This window comes from Entelurus aequoreus, linkage group LG10, assembly GCF_033978785.1.
Source record: "Entelurus aequoreus isolate RoL-2023_Sb linkage group LG10, RoL_Eaeq_v1.1, whole genome shotgun sequence".
NCBI classification, from domain to species: domain Eukaryota; kingdom Metazoa; phylum Chordata; class Actinopteri; order Syngnathiformes; family Syngnathidae; genus Entelurus; species Entelurus aequoreus.
Genome location: NC_084740.1, coordinates 6,602,253 through 6,615,708, shown reverse-complemented (window position 1 = coordinate 6,615,708; position 13,456 = coordinate 6,602,253). Strand labels below are relative to the sequence as shown.

The 13,456-nt window shown below is 38.8% G+C and overlaps 1 protein-coding gene across 6 annotated transcripts in view; it reads left to right on the top strand.

The window, feature by feature from the left end:
- Positions 1 to 7,310: 7,310 nt before the first annotated feature.
- Positions 7,311 to 13,456, top strand: part of cadm1b (cell adhesion molecule 1b) — a 621,285-nt gene continuing 615,139 nt past the window's right edge. For 5 of the 6 annotated variants that reach the window (XM_062059921.1, XM_062059918.1, XM_062059926.1 and 2 more), the window contains exon 1: positions 7,311 to 7,403. The gene's annotated coding sequence lies outside the window, so the exon portion shown is untranslated. Of the gene's footprint in view, positions 7,404 to 7,538; positions 7,766 to 8,560; positions 8,752 to 13,456 lie in introns of those variants that run through there. The other variant, XM_062059920.1, reaches the window with a different exon arrangement.

Genomic DNA, 13,456 nt, shown 5'->3' with positions numbered 1-13,456 from the left:
ATGTGTCATGTTTAAGGCTAAAAGTAAAACATTACCAGCAAATTTACAAAAAATGTTTGTCATCACTTCTGAGAATGAAGAGCATAGAAGAAAAGGTCATTTCCAACATCAGTATTCAAGGACAACTTTAAAACAAATGTGCATATCAGTGGTGGGGGTTAAACTATGGAATTCTCTTCACAATGAGATAAAAGACTGTAAAAATATATTCCAATTGAAAAAAATATATAAAGACAGAACAATAAGATCATATGGACAGCCATAAGTGTTTACATTTTGCTTTATATTTATTATTTTACTTATTTTTTCGCCTGGTTTTGTATTTGTTTTGTATCGTCCTGTGAGGTGTATATTACTTCTTGTGTTTTTTTTTGTTCGGTTTGTACATCCTGAAGTTTTGCACTTCTTGTGTTTTTTTGTTTGTTTTCGTTATATTTGGATGTAATTGTTGGTTTATATGATATCATTAAGTAAGACTACGTATTATGTTGAAGGGGGCAGAAGAATATACGATTTTTCTTCATCCTGCTCCTTCTCAGGCATTGGTGTGTAAATGTATAATTGAATAATTGAGGTATAATTGTCTATCGATCAAAGATGCACATCAATGAAGGAGATAAATAAAAATGAAATTAAATAAGTCACGTCGGGGTGCCCCTGTGCTCAACAAAGAAATATTGCATCAAAAATCGTCTCTGCCAACGGGAGGGAGGGGGGGGGGGGGTCTCGCCGTGGAGTTTACAGTTACGGTAGCACAATTAGCCCCGAATGGGCTAACATCACCACTGACGTGTTACACGTCTGATTCGCCCAGCGACTCTCTGTCGGAGTATCAGCACTGGGGTCCAGTGCACCACACTTTTGTATTGTCGCTCGCTCCTTCGGCGGAGTGCTTTGGAAGCCCGGACTGTTTACGGAGCGAGCAGGCGGGCGAGCGAGGGAGGCAGGCAGGGAGGGAGGGAGGAAGAGCGTGTTCGGGTGTCGTGGAAAAGCGGCAAAATGTTTCTCTGCTTGCATCACGCAAGTGACGTCAATGCATACTTGCCAACCTTGAGACCTCCGAATTCGGGAGATGGGGGCGGGGGGGTTGTTTTTGAACCCGGAAGAGTTAGGGCTGCAAAGGATTCTGGGTATTTGTTCTGTTGTGTTTAGGTGCGTATGTTCTCCCGAAATGTGTTTGTCATTCTTGTTTGGTGTGGGTTCACAGTGTGGCGCATATTTGTAAAAGTGTTAAAAAATAAATAAAATAAAATATGACCACCCTCAGTGTGACATGTATGGCTGTTCCTCAAGTATGTCTTGCAATAACTTGCGTGTGTGTCTGCAAAGGCCTCATAGACATGTGTCTGGGCCGGCACGCTGGAGAAAAAGATGATGTGGTGACAGTTTCTAGAGGACACTAAAGGCAGTGTCATCACGATATTGTCGAGAGCTTTTAACCTCACCTTGATTGGAAGATTCCTTCAGCTCCGCACACAACGCTGTCAAGCGCTAGTGATGGGACCGGCAGTTCTTTTAACTGTACTGAATCACTAGAAATCAGTTCCTTAAATTGATTCGTTCAAAAAATGTGTCCACCGATTCCCCCCCCCCCCCAAAAAAAATAGGGGGGGTTGGGGGGGGGCGTGCGTAGTACAGTGCAGACATTCGCGGGAGAAGCAGCAAACAGGGTGAACGCGAGTCCCGACACAGTAGTGATGGGATCGGCAGTTCTTTTGACTGTACTGAATCACTAGAATCAGTGACTGACACAGCGCCACAGTCAGCACAGTTCAGTACGTGAATCTGAATCACTTCTGCAGCAGCAGTTCTGTGTGCAGGTCAGCGAATCATGAGTCAGTCAGTAACAGCTTCCCCAGCGGCGGATCTCGGTGTGTGTCAGTTCGCGAACGACACAAGCCCTCAGCACCCAATGAACGACGAGCACAGTGACTGAACGAGAGCCTCAATGTGACGTCCTCCTCCCCACAGTCACTTCTCTGTGTCAGTAGGTTCGCGAATCCTGATTCTGAATGAATGAGTGAATGCAGCGCGAACCTGAATCACGTCCTCAGCGACAATAAATAAATAAAGAGAATAAATACCTTCAAAATAAAACAAATAAATTAAGAGCCAGAAATGCCAACATAAAAACTAAATGTTCTGTAGCCTACGTTTAAAAATATAACAAAGAAAATATCAACTTAAATGTGCAAACAAAAAGAAAATAAATAGGCTACCTTAAATAAAACAAAACAAATATTAAACCAAGTGCCAGAAATGCCAACATTAAAACTAAAATTTCTGTAGCTTACATTTAAAAATATAAAAATGGAAATATCAACTTAAATATGCAGTAAAAAAGAAAATAAATAGCTTAAATAATATAAAAATCAACAACAGTTGCAGTAGAAGGGATACTAATAATAATAATAGTAATAATATGAATCAGAATTGATCCCCAAAGAGAAATTTATTTTTATTACAATAACTGTGTAAATACAAGCCTATGTATGTGTACATACATTAGTTATTATTTTTATTTTAAATCTTCTCAAAACAGCCTGCCCTACACTTTACCCCCCGCCCCTCCCCCTCCCCCTCGCGTCGCTGCTGCTCAGCCTGCACTGACTTTCTTTCTGTCTCCTCTACTAGTCTACTCTCATAACTTTATGTGTTGAGATAATGGGGACGTGTGTTTGTTTTCATGTGGCTTGAGTCAACATTAGCCGTTAGCTTGGAGAATTAATGGAGAACGGATGCCAATGGCATGAAACATATCCCTGCGACCGGAAGAAGAATCACTCGCGGCATTGGGGCAAGCAGAGCAGAGAGTGAGAGCGTTGTCATTCACTGAGTGATTCATGTCGTTAATCCGCGTTGAACAAATCATTCGCTCAGTCCCTCCCCCTGCCCTCTCATTGGCTGCGTTGTTCGCCGACGTCGAGGGTTCAGTGAGTCACAGAATGCGCCAGTTCCACTCATACCGGCATGGTCGTGGCGGAGCTCAACTGAACTGAGAAAGGAACAAATCAGTTCATGAAGTGATTCGGTTCAGTACGTTCACTCAAAAGATTCGTTCGTGCGAACGACACAACACTATCAAGCGCCATTCATTTAAAACTTGCGGGCCGCACAAACATAAAACTGTCATATTAAGGTGGGGGCCGCAAAATAACGTCTCGCGGGCCGCAATTGGCCCCCGGGCCGCATGTTTGAGACCCCTGGTCTACAGTGCTTGTTCCATCCATCTATCCATTTTCTACCGCTTGTCCCATTTTGAGGTCGAGTGGGGGGCCGGAGCCTATCCCAGCTGCACTCATATGTAAGAGCTAATGCACAAACTCCCTGAGCATTCCTGGGACCGCATGTGAGCCACATCAGGTATCAAACCTGTCCCAAACCTGACATCATAATAAGTTAAATGTTTTGTTATGATATTCAAAGAACCACAATCATTTCCATTATAATATTTTCTTTAAAAAATTATTTTGCCCACTGAAAATTAAAATAAAAAATCTTGTTTCGTTCACCATTGTAGCATTCACATTTTGCACAATGAGATGTTTGCTGTAGCACAAGCATGGGAGAAAGTGTACAACTTTTTGGCTATAAAATACATCATTACATATATATTTTTTAGCATTTATCTAATCTAGTAACAGTATTTCATGATTAATACCCCCACCCCAAAAAAAATAATTCATACATGACACTAGAATAAGCACAAATGTGTTTGGGGAGTATGGGTGTACAGTGCTTGTTCCATCCATCATTCAATTTTCTACCGCTTGTCCCATTTTGAGGTCGAGGAGGGGCCAGAGCCTATCCCAGCTGCACTCGCACAAACTCCCTGAGTATTCCTGGGACCGCGTTTGAGCCACATCAGATATCACACCTGTCCCAAACCTGTGATCGTCAAATAACCGCAATCATTTCCATTATATTGTTTTCTTTAAAAAATGATTTTGCCCACTGAAAATGAAAATAAAATTTTTTGTTTTTCGTGACCTGTATGATGAATGTCTGCTGTGGAAGAATTTGAGACTTGTACCCCTTGCAGAGATCACATTTTATTCACCTTGTAACATTCACATTTTGCACAATGAGATGTTTGCTGTAGCACAGGTGTGTCCAAAGTGCGGCCCGGGGGCCATTTGCGGCCCGCAGCTAATTGTTTACCGGCCCGCCACACATTCTGGAAATGCTGTTGCAAACATTTTAAAATAATTTTAAAAAGTAGAATGAGGTGAAATCTCACGAGAGAAAGTTGCAATGTTGATACAAAGCTGCCATGCAGGCTGTTTTTTTTCCTTTTGTCTTTATTTTTCTTTTTTTGCTATTGCTCCCCAAAAAAATTGTTTTTCAAAAATGAATGTTATTATGAATTATTGGCTTATTCAAGGCTCTAATTACTTAAAATATTTCACTTGAAAATGTTTTTGTGGAAAATATTGCATATGTGGTTGCGGTATAAAAATAACGTTATCTTTGACAAAAGAGCATAAAACAACCAAAATAATAGTTCAAACGTAAAATTGACAGATATATCTGAGGTTGATCTCGTAACTTAAGTGTTGAAAGTAAAACAAATAATAAAAATGTATCACTTTATGAGTGGGGGACCTTTTAGCTCCCAAAGATATTTAGTGGGATTTTATTTATCTTTTCACTGTGACTGATTACTCAGAAATAATAATACATTTAAATCAATGGTGTCCTGCATTATTGATCTTTTGAGGAATCCAATTACTTCACATCAAACATTGCTTTCTGAATATTTTGGGCTGTGGGGGAAATACTGCATACAGGCCTGGCCCTAACCAATCTGGCGCCCTAGGCAAGATTTTAGGTGGCGCCCCCCCACATCGGCAGTGAAGTGTATATACTCACAAAAAACCGAACAGCTTTGTCTTTGACCTTTTTTTTTACTTAAAGAAAGCAAATTAACATATCATATGAGAATGTTATGTTATGATTATCTTTAACCGAATCACAGCAGTGCTCAAATTAAAAAACAGCATTCCCTCTCATGTGATATTGCTTAATTAACATGAATGATGTGCACTTTAACAACTAGGCTTACAACTATACCTAATATATAAAGGGGTGGAAAAGTGACTATTACCTGCAGGGCAAACATTAGCTAACCAGAAGGCAATAACAATGTCAACAAAAAACACCTGCTTAAAAGATCTAATACAAATGTCCCTGAGTAATGTAAGGTGGGAGTACTGTAATTACCTAACGTTACATTATTATTTTCCATAACAATTAAGCCCCCTCCACAATATTAACCCGACGTTAAAACAGAACTAGCTATTTATTGATTAGCAATTGCCGAATCATGTAGCATTAGCTTAATGCTAAAAAGCCAGGTTACTATCACATTCTGTAACAGACAAATATTTTAATGTAGGCTAACGTTACCTACCTGCTACTTCTGTCTTTTTCTCGTTTCTCCTCTTCTTTTCTCTTTTTTCTTCCCAGGGTACCTGACAGTTTTGGCCGTTTTGACATCTTGTGTTGATTTTTTGACGTGAGTCCAAAAAGAGTCATGATACGGGAAGGGAGGGGGCGCACCGTAATGTTGTAACAAATAATATTTCTATCAAATAGGCTTTACTTTGCATTTTAAATAACGTGGGATTATTTTTTGTATTTAGAAATAATAGTACCAACTTTTATTTATTTTTATTTTTTTTCTCCAACATTTGTGGCACTGGCGTGGCGCCCCCTGATGGACGGCACCCTTAGCATTTGCCTATACGGCCTATGCCACGGGCCGGCCCTGACTGCATATTTCAGTTTTACTATGAAAAACAAAGTTGTCTTTGACAGAAAAGGCATAAAACCTTTTTTTTTTTTTTTTTTTTTACTTTATATCAACATGAAGTTGATATAGAGATTTACTGTAAGCGTTACATTAAAAATAAAAATAATAATTTGACTTATTTTTAACATGTTAATGACGGAGACTTATGGTCCCCGGGAGCCCTAAAGGTAAAAACAAAACAAAAAATCCTTATATTTTGTTATGGTTTGAAAATGAAACATTTCAACGCGGCCCCTTCATGCTTTAATTTTTCCGTGTGCGTCCCTCAGTGGAAAAAAGTTTGGACACCCCTGCTGTAGCACAAGTATGGGATAATGTGTACATCTGTATGGCTATAAAATACATCATTACAGATATACTGGCCCCCAGACTTATTTTTGTCTCTAAATTTTGCCACCCGGGGCAAAATAATTGCCCAGGCCTGAGCTACAGCAACACCTGAGTTATATAAAAAAAAATGCATAACTGCCAAAAAAGAGAGGACTAAAGGGATGCTTTTGGAAACGCCTCAATTATGTAAATAACACGTTTGTTATGTTAAGTATCTGCCAATGTGTTAACAGTAGTCCAAGTTCCTTTAAACAACAGGAGCACTTGAGTGTACTGCAAAAATGTTTACCACACAAGTTTTCAACTGAATTCAGGGGCCCGTATGGGGTCATTCCTGGCCCGGATTTGGCCCCTAGGCCAGTTGTACAGTATCTGTCTAGCTTCTTCATAATAACCATACGGGGCTGTCATATCCCCATAAACTCCCTACATTTTAGGAACACTAATACAAAACTATCGATCCGTTGTGGTGAAGAAGGAGCTGAGCCGGAAGGCAAAGCTCTCAATTTACCGGTCGATCTACGTTCCCATCCTCACCTATGGTCATGAGCTTTGGGTTATGACCGAAAGGACAAGATCACGGGTACAAGCGGCCCAAATGAGTTTCCTCCGCCAGGTGGCGGGTCTCTCCCTTAGAGATAGGGTGAGAAGTTCTGTTATCCGGGAGGAGCTCAAAGTAAAGCCACTGGTCCTCCGCATCGAGAGGAGCCGGATGAGGTGGGGAAGACCCAGGACACGTTGAGAAGACTATTTCTCCCGGCTGGCCTGGGAAGGCCTCGGGAATCCCTAGGGAGGAGCTGGACGAAGTGGCTGGGGAGAGGAAAGTCTGGGCTTCTCTGCTTAGGCTGCTGCCCCCGCGACCCGACCTCGGATAAGCGGAAGAAGATGGATGGATAGTATGGGGTCATTCCTCGCCCGGGCCGCTAGTTATATAGCCCTGGTCTAGCTTCTTCATAATAACCACACGGGGCTGTCATATCCACATTAACTTCAAAGAATTGCTGGGCGACAACAGCCACTCGACTTAAAGAGTACTGGAGCCAACATGAACTACGTCACACCTGGGTGAAGTCTTGTCTGGGTTTTTTTGTCTGGTTTCAAGTTTGTCTTGTCACTTCCTGTTTTATTTTGAAAAGCTAACTCTCCTTCTCGTTTCCGATCACTTGTCATCGTTTGTCCTGATTGATTGCACCTGTTCCATGCTTCGATGTCTCGTCCTCTTTCTGTCCTGTGCCGGAGTCTTTTTTTAATTTTCCAGGTAAGATTAGATTAGTTGTTGGACCAAAAAATAGTTTTGTAGTCCTGTAGATTAGTGCCGCTTAGTTTTAGGTCTCTTCCTTGATTGTCCTCATAGTATCGCCTCCGTCTGCCGAGTGCTTTTCTGTTGTATTATGCAGTTTTATTTTTAGAACCTTTTTGGAGGGTTTGGAGTTTGATTTATTTCATGGCTGCTTCGTTTTTCCTGTGTTGATAATTTAGTAGTTAGGTTAGATCGGTTTTAATAGCCTGTTTTGGACTTCTAAGTAGACGCAGCATTCGCTGCTGTGACGCGAGATATTGGGCCGCCATCTTGAAGTGGTGATGAGGAGCCGGCGAGCAGCCTAAACTGACAGTTGACAGGTAGAAAACAAAGATGGTGTTCAGCGTTTTCCTGCTCAAATGAGTGGACTGTTGAAAATAGGAATCGGGGGGATTGCTTTTCACAAGTAAGATTTAATATTAACGTACTATTGGTTGTATTTTGTGAAAATAATATTACCACAGAGTTGAGAAGGAGCAAAGATCTTCAATAGTACTGAAATCGTAGCCGCTAGCAAACAAGAGTATGACCATAATAGAATTGCTTGTCAATTAAATTAATTACATTTAAAAATGTCATGCTTAAATAACAAAGTTGAAATAAGTTTATATGTTTATGTTTAAGTATTTGGAAGACGCTTTTATCCAAAGCGACATACATAAAAAATATATATAAAACAATCACTGTAAACATGATCATTTAAGGGAAGAATGTAATACAAAATATCAATACGAAGTCTCAAGACAGAATAAACTCTCTGCTGCTGCAGCAACAGAGATACAGTCTATAGGTCCCTAAAATATATAGATATCTAATGTATTCATACATTGTTTATGTAGGATATACGCATGTATATATAACCTAATCATATTGTTTCTTCAATTTAAAAATAGCTGACCGTTTTTTTCCCCCTTCTCTGGTATTATATTCCCAGTTTTGATCTTGGACGTCTGGTCACTTATAGCATATAAGAATATTCTATTACTGTTAAGCAAACTATGAATAATAAAACCCGCCAAAACATGTGTCCTATATCATAGCTACACGTATGACAAAAAAAGTGTGTGAAAATCAGTGGTATTCAGTGAGGTAAGATGAATTAAATGCTCTGACAGCTCATTGCTCCTGCCAAGTGAATTGCGGATCACCACTCCAAGATGGCGGCCCCGCGTCTCGTCTGCGCCAGTAGGCAGTAGCGCTCGATGCTGCGTACCCTTATAAGATGTCTATGGTTTTGGACCCCTTCCCTTGTCGCTATAAAGGACTACTCCCGGAACCCTGCGCCTGTGTTCACAGTCCAATTCAGGTTGTGACACTAACACGCAACTAGAAGATTGTGAATGCTCCAATGCTGAAGTTGAACTGAAATCCTGGAAGCGCACAATTCCCAAACAGGCTGAATATTTTGAAGTTGGAACAGTTTGAATCAGATGACAAATGGGGCAGTTGTGGAACTTTGACGAATGTCCCATTGATTTCAAAGGGAATTTTTAAAAAAATTGGGAATTTCGGGAAAAAGTGGAATTTTTTGAAAATGGTAAAAAAAAAAAAGTGAATGGTCTGAATGAGTTGAAATGGTTGGGGTTAGAATTTTTCAAATCGGTCGAGAAATGTTGAAGTAGTAAATGTTGAATTGAGAAATGGTATTATGGAATTCCTGGAATTTCGGGAAAACCGGGAATTTTTCCAGTTCAAAAAACAACTTTGTTTTTTGTCCTAATTAAGAGGAATGTTTTGAACACACTCCACCATTGTGGAAATTCAAACTATCCTTTTTCCAAGTTCAAAAAAATTCCAGATTTTCCCGAAATTCCCTAATACCATTTACTACTTCAACATTTCTTGCCCGATTTAAACAATTCCAACACCAACCAATTCAGCTCATTCAGGACATTCATGCTCCTAATAATTTTAAAAAAAGTCCCGCTTTTCCCGAAATTCCCAAGTTTCCAGGAAGTTCCCTTTTGAAATGAATGGGACATTTTTCCAAGTAGCACAATTCCCAAATTTATCAACCTATTCAAACCATTCCACCTTCAACACATTCCACCATTCTGGAAATTCAAACTACCCTTTTTTCACCAAAATTCCCCAATATCATTTACTACATTTCTTGCCTGATTTAAACAATTCCAACACAAACCAATTCAGCTTATTCAGGGTATTCATGCTCCTAATAATTTTTTTTTAAATCCTGCTTTTCCCACAATTCCCAAATTTCCAGGAAGTTCCCTTTTGAAATGATTGGGACATTTTTACAAGTTCCACAATTCCCACATTTATCAACCTATTCAAACCATTCTACCTTCTACACATTCCACCCTTCTGGAAATTCAAACTACTCTTTTTTTCCAGGTTCAAAAAATTCCAGATTTTCCCAAAATTCCCCAATACCATTTACTACTTCAACATTTCTTGCCCCATTTAAACAATTCCAACACCAACCAATTCAGCTCATTCATGCTCCTAATCATTCAGGACATACATGTTTCTTATAATTTTTTTTTTAAATCCCGCTTTTCCCAAAATTCCCAAATTTCCAGGAAGTTCCCTTTTGAAATGAATGGGAAATTTTTCCAAGTTGCACAATTCCCACATTTATCAACCTATTCAAACCATTTCACCTTCAACACATTCCACCATTCTGGAAATTCAAACTACCCTTTTTTCCAGGTTCAAAAAAATTCCCGCTTTTCCCAAAATTCCCAAATTTCCATCAAGCTCCCTTTTGAAATGAATGGGACATTTTTCCAAGTCGCACAATTCCCACATTTGTCCACCTATTCAAACAATTCCAACATCAACACATTCCACCATTCTGGAAATTCAAACTACCCTTTTTTCCAGGTTAAAAAAAATTCCCGCTTTTCCCCAAATTCCCAAATTTCCAGGAAGTTTCCTTTGAAATGAATGGGACATTTTTCCAAGTTGCACAATTCCCACATTTCCCACCTATTCAAACCATTCCAACATCAACACATTCCACCATTCTGGAAATTCAAACTACCCTTTTTTCCAAGTTAAAAAAAATACCCCCTTTTCGCCAAATTCCCAAATTTCCAGGAAGTTCCGTTTTGAAATGATTGGGACATTTTTCCAAGTTGCACAATTCCCACATTTTTCAACCTATTCAAACCATTCCAACATCAACACATTACACCATTCTGGAAATTAAAACTACCCTTTTTTCCAGGTTAAAAAAAATTCCTGCTTTTCCCCAAATTTCCAAATTTCCAGGAAGTTTCCTTTGAAATGAATGGGACATTTTTCCAAGTTGCACAATTCCCACATTTTTCAACCTATTCAAACCATTCCAACATCAACACATTCCACCATTCTGGAAATTCAAACTACCATTTTTTCCAGGTTCAAAAAAATTCCCGCTTTTCCCCAAATTCCCAAATTTCCAGGAAGTTCCGTTTTGAAATGATTGGGACATTTTTCCAAGTTACACAATTCCCACATTTATCAACCTATTCAAACCATTCCATCTTCAACACATTCCACCATTCTGGAAATTCAAATTACCCTTTTTTCCAGGTTCAAAAAAATCTCATCTTTTCCCAAAATTCCCAAATTTCCAGGAAGTTCCCTTTTGAAATGATTGGGACATTTTTCCAAGTTACACAATTCCCACATTTATCAACCTATTCAAACCATTCCATCTTCAACACATTCCACCATTCTGGAAATTCAAACTACCCTTTTTTCCAAGTTAAAAAAAATACCCCCTTTTCGCCAAATTCCCAAATTTCCAGGAAGTTCCGTTTTGAAATGATTGGGACATTTTTCCAAGTTGCACAATTCCCACATTTTTCAACCTATTCAAACCATTCCAACATCAACACATTCCACCATTCTGGAAATTCAAACTACCCTTTTTTCCAGGTTAAAAAAAATTCCTGCTTTTCCCCAAATTTCCAAATTTTCAGGAAGTTTCCTTTGAAATGAATGGGACATTTTTCCAAGTTGCACAATTCCCACATTTTTCAACCTATTCAAACCATTCCAACATCAACACATTCCACCATTCTGGAAATTCAAACTACCATTTTTTCCAGGTTCAAAAAAATTCCCGCTTTTCCCCAAATTCCCAAATTTCCAGGAAGTTCCGTTTTGAAATGATTGGGACATTTTTCCAAGTTACACAATTCCCACATTTATCAACCTATTCAAACCATTCCATCTTCAACACATTCCGCCATTCTGGAAATTCAAATTACCCTTTTTTCCAGGTTCAAAAAAATCTAATCTTTTCCCAAAATTCCCAAATTTCCAGGAAGTTCCCTTTTGAAATGATTGGGACATTTTTCCAAGTTACACAATTCCCACATTTATCAACCTATTCAAACCATTCCATCTTCAACACATTCCACCATTCTGGAAATTCAAACTACCATTTTTTCCAGGTTCAAAAAAATTCCCGCTTTTCCCCAAATTCCCAAATTTCCAGGAAGTTCCGTTTTGAAATGATTGGGACATTTTTCCAAGTTACACAATTCCCACATTTATCAACCTATTCAAACCATTCCATCTTCAACACATTCCACCATTCTGGAAATTCAAATTACCCTTTTTTCCAGGTTCAAAAAAATCTAATCTTTTCCCAAAATTCCCAAATTTCCAGGAAGTTCCGTTTTGAAATGATTGGGACATTTTTCCAAGTTACACAATTCCCACATTTATCAACCTATTCAAACCATTCCATCTTCAACACATTCCACCATTCTGGAAATTCAAACTACCCTTTTTTCCAGGTTCAAAAAATTCCAGATTTTCCCAAAATTCCCCAATACCATTTACTACTTCAACATTTCTTGCCCGATTTAAACAATTCCAACACCAACCAATTCAGCTCATTCATGCTCCTACTCATTCAGGACATACATGTTTCTAATAATTTTTTTTTTAAATCCCGCTTTTCCCAAAATTCCCAAAATTCCAGGAAGTCCCCTTTTGAAATGGATGGGACATTTTTCCAAGTTGCACAATTCCCACATTTTTCAACCTATTCAAACCATTCCAACATCAACACATTCCACCATTCTGGAAATTCAAACTACCATTTTTTCCAGGTTCAAAAAAATTCCCGCTTTTCCCCAAATTCCCAAATTTCCAGGAAGTTCCGTTTTGAAATGATTGGGACATTTTTCCAAGTTACACAATTCCCACATTTATCAACCTATTCAAACCATTCCATCTTCAACACATTCCACCATTCTGAAAATTCAAACTACCCTTTTTTCCAGGTTCAAAAAATTCCAGATTTTCCCAAAATTCCCCAATACCATTTACTACTTCAACATTTCTTGCCCGATTTAAACAATTCCAACACCAACCAATTCAGCTCATTCATGCTCCTAATCATTCAGGACATACATGTTTCTAATAATTATTTTTTTAAATCCCGCTTTTCCCAAAATTCCCAAAATTCCAGGAAGTTCCCTTTTGAAATGGATGGGAAATTTTTCCAAGTTGCACAATTCCCACATTTATCAACCTATTCAAACCATTTCACCTTCAACACATTCCACCATTCTGGAAATTCAAACTACCCTTTTTTCCAGGTTAAAAAAAATTCCCGCTTTTCCCAAAATTCCCAAATTTCCATCAAGTTCCCTTTTGAAATGAATGGGACATTTTTCCAAGTTGCACAATTCCCACATTTTTCCACCTATTCTAACCATTCCAACATCAACACATTCCACCATTCTGGAAATTCAAACTACCCTTTTTTCCCAGGTTAAAAAAAATTCCCGCTTTTCCCCAAATTCCCAAATTTCCAGGAAGTTTCCTTTGAAATGAATGGGACATTTTTCCAAGTTGCACAATTCCCACATTTCCCACCTATTCAAACCATTCCAACATCAACACATTCCACCATTCTGGAAATTCAAACTACCCTTTTTTCCAAGTTAAAAAAAATACCCCCTTTTCACCAAATTCCCAAATTTCCAGGAAGTTCCGTTTTGAAATGATTGGGACATTTTTCCAAGTTACACAATTCCCAC